The sequence below is a fragment of the Microcaecilia unicolor genome, unplaced genomic scaffold (genome assembly GCF_901765095.1).
Source record: "Microcaecilia unicolor unplaced genomic scaffold, aMicUni1.1, whole genome shotgun sequence".
Taxonomy (NCBI): domain Eukaryota; kingdom Metazoa; phylum Chordata; class Amphibia; order Gymnophiona; family Siphonopidae; genus Microcaecilia; species Microcaecilia unicolor.
This window is the reverse complement of record NW_021962958.1, coordinates 222,149-230,102: the sequence shown is the minus strand read 5'-3', so window position 1 is coordinate 230,102 and position 7,954 is coordinate 222,149.

Below are 7,954 nucleotides of genomic sequence, written 5' to 3'. Positions count from 1 at the left end.
TCATCCTCTCAGGATTTGCCTCATGTGTAGCGTGGCATTGTTCCTAGTGGCTCCAGTATGACGCCAGGGTCATACACTCTGTACAATAGCACCCTTGGATTTTCAGCTGTCTCAAAAATTGTGTCGGAAGATTGTGAGGGGGAAATATGTTGATATATTTTCCTTGTTGTCTAGGGAGCAGGAGGGGTCTTATAAAAAGCGGGATAGTTCTAAGGATGAGGGTAAGGGAAGGAAAGCGAGGGTGCCAAAAACAATATTCAATTGGATGCTGGCTTTTCATATTTATGCCAGTGTGTGTTAGGGGAGGCTTGGCCCATGCTTTATCCTCAGTTGAAGTATTCTGATTTAATTTTGCATGCATATTATACAAATGGTGGATGGTCTTTGATCAATTATGATGAGCATTTTCAGTGTAGTTTGACCAAGGACCAGGCTGAGCATTGGGGTTTTCGTGATGTTGACCTATGGATCGTGGAAATAACCTCCTCGAAGGTTGGCTCCTTTCATTCAGGATCTGCCTTTGGAACATTTGGGGGGTAGGGGCTCAGTGAGCGATTTCTGGGTTCTCCTTGGGACGTCCTATGTCCAGATCACTGCATGGATCAAGTTCTTCCTTTCCAATACCCTCCAGAGCGAGTGGGGAAGGAGGCAATTTTTGTTTCCATTTCAGTGCAGGGCATTGTGATTGAACAGGATGTCATTACTGACATGGTTGTAGCCACTGTGGAGGTTCACACCCGGCTTTCAGATGTTTCATTCCAGATAGAGAGGTAGGTTTGTCATTCATATTTTGAGATGGTTCTTTTTCAGTTGGCATTTACAGTTTGTTTCTTTGGCGTTTTTCATGTTGGAGAGTTGGTAGCTCCTTCAAAGCGTGCAGATGGATCCACTGATTTGCTGTTGGCACACGCGCCGTCGCCTCAGACTACGCCAGTGATGGTGAACCTATGGCACGTGTGCCGTCGCCTCAGCCAGAGTCGTACTGCTGCTCATAGGCGCCGACTCCGTGGGTGCTGTGGGTGCTCGAGCACCCCCAATATTCACCCACCGGAAGTTAGTTGCCTCCCTCCCTCCGAGTTCCAGGGTCGTCGTCCGTCCCTCTCTGTCTCCCAGTTTCAGGGCCCTCCCTTCCAGTTCCAAGGTGGTCGTCCCTCCCTTCCTCCCTCCCTCCCAGTTCCAGGCCTCCCTCCCTCCCAGTTCCAGTCCCTCCCAATTCCAGACCCCCCTCCCTCCCTTTGAGTTCCAGGCCCCCCTCCCTCCCTCCCTTCCGTCTCTATATCCTTTCCCTCCCCCTCCCTCCGATTTCCAGGGTTGTGGTCCCTCCCCCTTCCTCCCTCCCTTACAGTTCCAGGCCCCCTCCCTTCGAATTTAAAAAATCATCTTGACTTACCTCGTCGGGGTTACGGCGGCCGGCAGCAGCGGTAAGAGGCGTGCAGGCTCGGCCGTTCTCTCTCTCTCTCAGCTCTGGTCCTGCCCTCATTTCCAGTTTCCCCAAGGGTGGGACCAGAGCTGAGAGAGAGAGAGAAGAGCCGAGCCTGCACGCCTCTTACTGCTGCTGCCGGCCGCTCTAAGCCCGATGAGGTAAGTCAAGATGATTTTTAAAATTCGAAGGGAGGGGGCCTGGAACTGGAAGGGAGGGACGACGACTCTGGAACTGTGAGGGAGGACCCTGAAACTGGGACGGACGGATGGACGACGATCCTTGAACTCGGAGGGAGGGAGGAAGCGAACTCCCGATGAGGGAATATTGGGGGTGCTCGAGCACCCACAGTACCCACGGACTCGGCGCCTATGAGCGGCAGTACGACTCTGGCTGAGGCGAGGGCGCACGTGCCAACAGAGAGGGCTCTGCATTCCCTCTCTGGCATGCGTGCCATAGGTTCGCCATCACTGGCCTTGGAGTTTGTGTTTGAAGCTTCAACGTTCTAAGGCAGACCAGGCGGTTAGGGGTACCTGGGTACATCTGCGAACTTCTGCTGGATTGGTGGCTTGCACAGTACGTTGTGCTGTGGCTTATGTCTAGATACGTCCGCCTGGTGGTTTACTTTGGCTGGTATATGAGAACTGGAGTCCTTTGACTCATTTTCAGTTTGCTGCTGTTTTACGGGTGGATCTTCGTTATTTGGGTTTTGAGCCTTTCCATTTTGGGACTTACTCATTTCGTATTGGGATGGCTTCATCTGCTGCACAGTGAGGGGGGCGGGTTTGCCCTTATGTTATTCACCATTTGAGGTGCTGTCATTCCCACCATTATTTGGGTTACATGCAATGTTCTATTGATTCTATGCTTGTTAATTTATTTTCTGAGTTTCTTTTTCAGAGTTTTTTCTTCCTGATTTCTGCGTTTGGCTCTTGGTACATTCACATGTATTCTGGGCCCAGAAGGGGGCAGTTGAGTCCTAGTGGGGAGCGAACTTTGGCTTCACAGAACAAGGCATTCAAATTCACTGGCTGGGGATTTGTGGGATGCTGTGGGATCAGCTGATGCCTAGTTCATTTAGGGGGAATGACTTATGCAGGGTGAAAGGGATTGATTTAATTCATTATATGAACCAGGATTTGGCTGTGGTGAAAAGTCCTTTTCCTTCTGCATGTTTAGTGTGGTCTTGTATCCTCCCTCATTTGGTGTGTGGAAGGAGGCGAGGAAAGTAGCAGCTACTGAACACCTTCAAAATCATGTGATTTCTGAGGGTACCGCTTATTGTGGGTTTAGGGGGTTTGGTTCATACCCACAAATTGATTTCTGCTAATGGTCCTGATCGGTCAGATGGAATCCACTTCTCTGAAAATGGGCAGGATATTTTCATTAGCAGTATTCATGATATTTTTGAGGCCTTGTTTGGGTGGCTGAAGAGGCTGCAGCTTATTGGGGGTGGGAGGGGGGGGGGAGAACAGTGACAGACTAGGCTGTCACCGCTTGTGGCGAAATTTTGGAGGTTGATTAAATTGACGGGAAGGCCTTTTGTAAAGTGTGGAAATGAACGAAAATAATGGATTTGCTACATCATGTGTGTCATCGCCATGATTATTTTGCCAAGTCCTGAATTACTGCGGACTTTTGGGATTGGATGAGGGTAAGGCTAAGTGCTTGCTGAGGGTAATTCGGCACCGACTGGCTTCATTTTTGAAAAGAATAGAAAGGCATCTCTAGGACTTGTGTTTTCTGGTAACTTATCTTTTAAAGTTTAAATTAATATTTTTGTTAATTATGCAAAATCATCCTCTCAGGATTTGCCTCATGTGTAGCGTGGCATTGTTCCTAGTGGCTCCAGTATGACGCCAGGGTCATACACTCTGTACAATAGCACCCTTGGATTTTCAGCTGTCTCAAAAATTGTGTCGGAAGATTGTGAGGGGGAAATATGTTGATATATTTTCCTTGTTGTCTAGGGAGCAGGAGGGGTCTTATAAAAAGCGGGATAGTTCTAAGGATGAGGGTAAGGGAAGGAAAGCGAGGGTGCCAAAAACAATATTCAATTGGATGCTGGCTTTTCATATTTATGCCAGTGTGTGTTAGGGGAGGCTTGGCCCATGCTTTATCCTCAGTTGAAGTATTCTGATTTAATTTTGCATGCATATCGTACAAATGGTGGATGGTCTTTGATCAATTATGATGAGCATTTTCAGTGTAGTTTGACCAAGGACCAGGCTGAGCATTGGGGTTTTCGTGATGTTGACCTATGGATCGTGGAAATAACCTCCTCGAAGGTTGGCTCCTTTCATTCAGGATCTGCCTTTGGAACATTTGGGGGGTAGGGGCTCAGTGAGCGATTTCTGGGTTCTCCTTGGGACGTCCTATGTCCAGATCACTGCATGGATCAAGTTCTTCCTTTCCAATACCCTCCAGAGCGAGTGGGGAAGGAGGCAATTTTTGTTTCCATTTCAGTGCAGGGCATTGTGATTGAACAGGATGTCATTACTGACATGGTTGTAGCCACTGTGGAGGTTCACACCCGGCTTTCAGATGTTTCATTCCAGATAGAGAGGTAGGTTTGTCATTCATATTTTGAGATGGTTCTTTTTCAGTTGGCATTTACAGTTTGTTTCTTTGGCGTTTTTCATGTTGGAGAGTTGGTAGCTCCTTCAAAGCGTGCAGATGGATCCACTGATTTGCTGTTGGCACACGCGCCGTCGCCTCAGACTACGCCAGTGATGGTGAACCTATGGCACGTGTGCCGTCGCCTCAGCCAGAGTCGTACTGCTGCTCATAGGCGCCGACTCCGTGGGTGCTGTGGGTGCTCGAGCACCCCCAATATTCACCCACCGGAAGTTAGTTGCCTCCCTCCCTCCGAGTTCCAGGGTCGTCGTCCGTCCCTCTCTGTCTCCCAGTTTCAGGGCCCTCCCTTCCAGTTCCAAGGTGGTCGTCCCTCCCTGCCTCCCTCCCTCCCAGTTCCAGTCCCTCCCAATTCCAGACCCCCCTCCCTCCCTTTGAGTTCCAGGCCCCCCTCCCTCCCTCCCTTCCGTCTCTATATCCTTTCCCTCCCCCTCCCTCCGATTTCCAGGGTTGTGGTCCCTCCCCCTTCCTCCCTCCCTTACAGTTCCAGGCCCCCTCCCTTCGAATTTAAAAAATCATCTTGACTTACCTCGTCGGGGTTACGGCGGCCGGCAGCAGCGGTAAGAGGCGTGCAGGCTCGGCCGTTCTCTCTCTCTCTCAGCTCTGGTCCTGCCCTCATTTCCAGTTTCCCCAAGGGTGGGACCAGAGCTGAGAGAGAGAGAGAGAAGGGCCGAGCCTGCACGCCTCTTACTGCTGCTGCCGGCCGCTGTAAGCCCGATGAGGTAAGTCAAGATGATTTTTAAAATTCGAAGGGAGGGGGCCTGGAACTGGAAGGGAGGGACGATGACCCTGGAACTGTGAGGGAGGACCCTGAAACTGGGACGGACGGATGGACGACGATCCTTGAACTCGGAGGGAGGGAGGAAGCGAACTCCCGATGAGGGAATATTGGGGGTGCTCGAGCACCCACAGTACCCACGGACTCGGCGCCTATGAGCGGCAGTACGACTCTGGCTGAGGTGAGGGCGCACGTGCCAACAGAGAGGGCTCTGCATTCCCTCTCTGGCATGCGTGCCATAGGTTCGCCATCACTGGCCTTGGAGTTTGTGTTTGAAGCTTCAACGTTCTAAGGCAGACCAGGCGGTTAGGGGTACCTGGGTACATCTGCGAACTTCTGCTGGATTGGTGGCTTGCACAGTACGTTGTGCTGTGGCTTATGTCTAGATACGTCCGCCTGGTGGTTTACTTTGGCTGGTATATGAGAACTGGAGTCCTTTGACTCATTTTCAGTTTGCTGCTGTTTTACGGGTGGATCTTCGTTATTTGGGTTTTGAGCCTTTCCATTTTGGGACTTACTCATTTCGTATTGGGATGGCTTCATCTGCTGCACCGTGAGGGGGGGCGGGTTTGCCCTTATGTTATTCACCATTTGAGGTGCTGTCATTCCCACCATTATTTGGGTTACATGCAATGTTCTATTGATTCTATGCTTGTTAATTTATTTTCTGAGTTTGTTTTCAGAGTTTTTTCTTCCTGATTTCTGCGTTTGGCTCTTGGTACATTCACATGTATTCTGGGCCCAGAAGGGGGCAGTTGAGTCCTAGTGGGGAGCGAACTTTGGCTTCACAGAACAAGGCATTCAAATTCACTGGCTGGGGATTTGTGGGATGCTGTGGGATCAGCTGATGCCTAGTTCATTTAGGGGGAATGACTTATGCAGGGTGAAAGGGATTGATTTAATTCATTATATGAACCAGGATTTGGCTGTGGTGAAAAGTCCTTTTCCTTCTGCATGTTTAGTGTGGTCTTGTATCCTCCCTCATTTGGTGTGTGGAAGGAGGCGAGGAAAGTAGCAGCTACTGAACACCTTCAAAATCATGTGATTTCTGAGGTACCGCTTATTGTGGGTTTAGGGGGTTTGGTTCATACCCACAAATTGATTTCTGCTAATGGTCCTGATCGGTCAGATGGAATCCACTTCTCTGAAAATGGGCAGGATATTTTCATTAGCAGTATTCATGATATTTTTGAGGCCTTGTTTGGGTGGCTGAAGAGGCTGCAGCTTATTGGGGGTGGGAGGGGGGGGGAGGAGCAGTGACAGACTAGGCTGTCACCGCTTGTGGCGAAATTTTGGAGGTTGATTAAATTGACGGGAAGGCCTTTTGTAAAGTGTGGAAATGAACGAAAATAATGGATTTGCTACATCATGTGTGTCATCACCATGATTATTTTGCCAAGTCCTGAATTACTGCGGACTTTTGGGATTGGATGAGGGTAAGGCTAAGTGCTTGCTGAGGGTAATTCGGCACCGACTGGCTTCATTTTTGAAAAGAATAGAAAGGCATCTCTAGGAATTGTGTTTTCTGGTAACTTATCTTTTAAAGTTTAAATTAATATTTTTGTTAATTATGCAAAATCATCCTCTCAGGATTTGCCTCATGTGTAGCGTGGCATTGTTCCTAGTGGCTCCAGTATGACGCCAGGGTCATACACTCTGTACAATAGCACCCTTGGATTTTCAGCTGTCTCAAAAATTGTGTCGGAAGATTGTGAGGGGGAAATATGTTGATATATTTTCCTTGTTGTCTAGGGAGCAGGAGGGGTCTGATAAAAAGCGGGATAGTTCTAAGGATGAGGGTAAGGGAAGGAAAGCGAGGGTGCCAAAAACAATATTCAATTGGATGCTGGCTTTTCATATTTATGCCAGTGTGTGTTAGGGGAGGCTTGGCCCGTGCTTTATCCTCATTTGTTGATGTATTCTGATTTAATTTTGCATGCATATCGTACAAATGGTGGATGGTCTTTGATCAATTATGATGAGCATTTTCGGTGTAGTTTGACCAAGGACCAGGCTGAGCATTGGGGTTTTCGTGATGTTGACCTATGGATCGTGGAAATAACCTCCTCGAAGGTTGGCTCCTTTCATTCAGGATCTGCCTTTGGAGCATTTGGGGGGTAGGGGCTCAGTGAGCGATTTCTGGGTTCTCCTTGGGACGTCCTATGTCCAGATCACTGCATGGATCAAGTTCTTCCTTTCCATTATCCTCCAGAGCGAGTGGGGAAGGAGGCAATTTTTGTTTCCATTTCAGTGCAGGGCATTGTAATTGAACAGGATGTCATTACTGACATGGTTGAAGCCACTGTGGAGGTTCACACCCGGCTTTCAGATGTTTCCATTTTAGACAGAGAGGTTATGGACAATTTGGCAAGGGTGGAGGGACACGGGTGGGCTCAGTGTTTGATGAAGGTACCTTCACCCATTAAGTTGTTTGCATGGCATTTATGTTTGCATGTGTTTCCTGATTGTACATCCACTCAGTTAGTTTGGGATAGGGTTTCTTTTTGGCTTTGTCATTCCCTTTCCTGGCTCTCATTTGACTCATGTTTGTTGGAATTCTACTACTAAACATTTCTAGAGCACTATTAGTGTTACGCAGCGCTGTACAGTTTAACAAAGAAGGACAGTCCCTTGCTCAATGGAGCTTACAATCTAATGGACGAAATGTCAAGTTGGGGCAGTCTAGATTTTTTGAATAGAGGTATGGTTGTTAGGTGCTGAAGGCAACATTGAAGAGGTGGGCTTTGAGCAAGGATTTGAAGATGGGCAGGGAGGGGGCCTGGCAAATGGGCTCAGGGAGTTTATTCCAAGCATGGGATGAGGCGAGGCAGAAAGGGCGGAGCCTGGAGTTGTCTGTGGTGGAGAAGGGTACTAAAAGGAGGGATTTGTCTTGAGAGCGGAGGTTATGGGTAGGAACGTAGGGGGTGTTGTGGGTAGAGAGGTAGGGAGGGGCTGCAGATCGAGTGCATTTATAGGTTATTAGGAGAAGCTTGAACTGTATGTGGTACCTAATTGGAAGCCAGTGCAGTGACTTAAGGAGAGGGGTGATATGAATATATCAGTCCAGGCGGAAGATAAGACGTGCAGCAGAGTTCTGAACGGACTGAAAGGGGGATAGATGG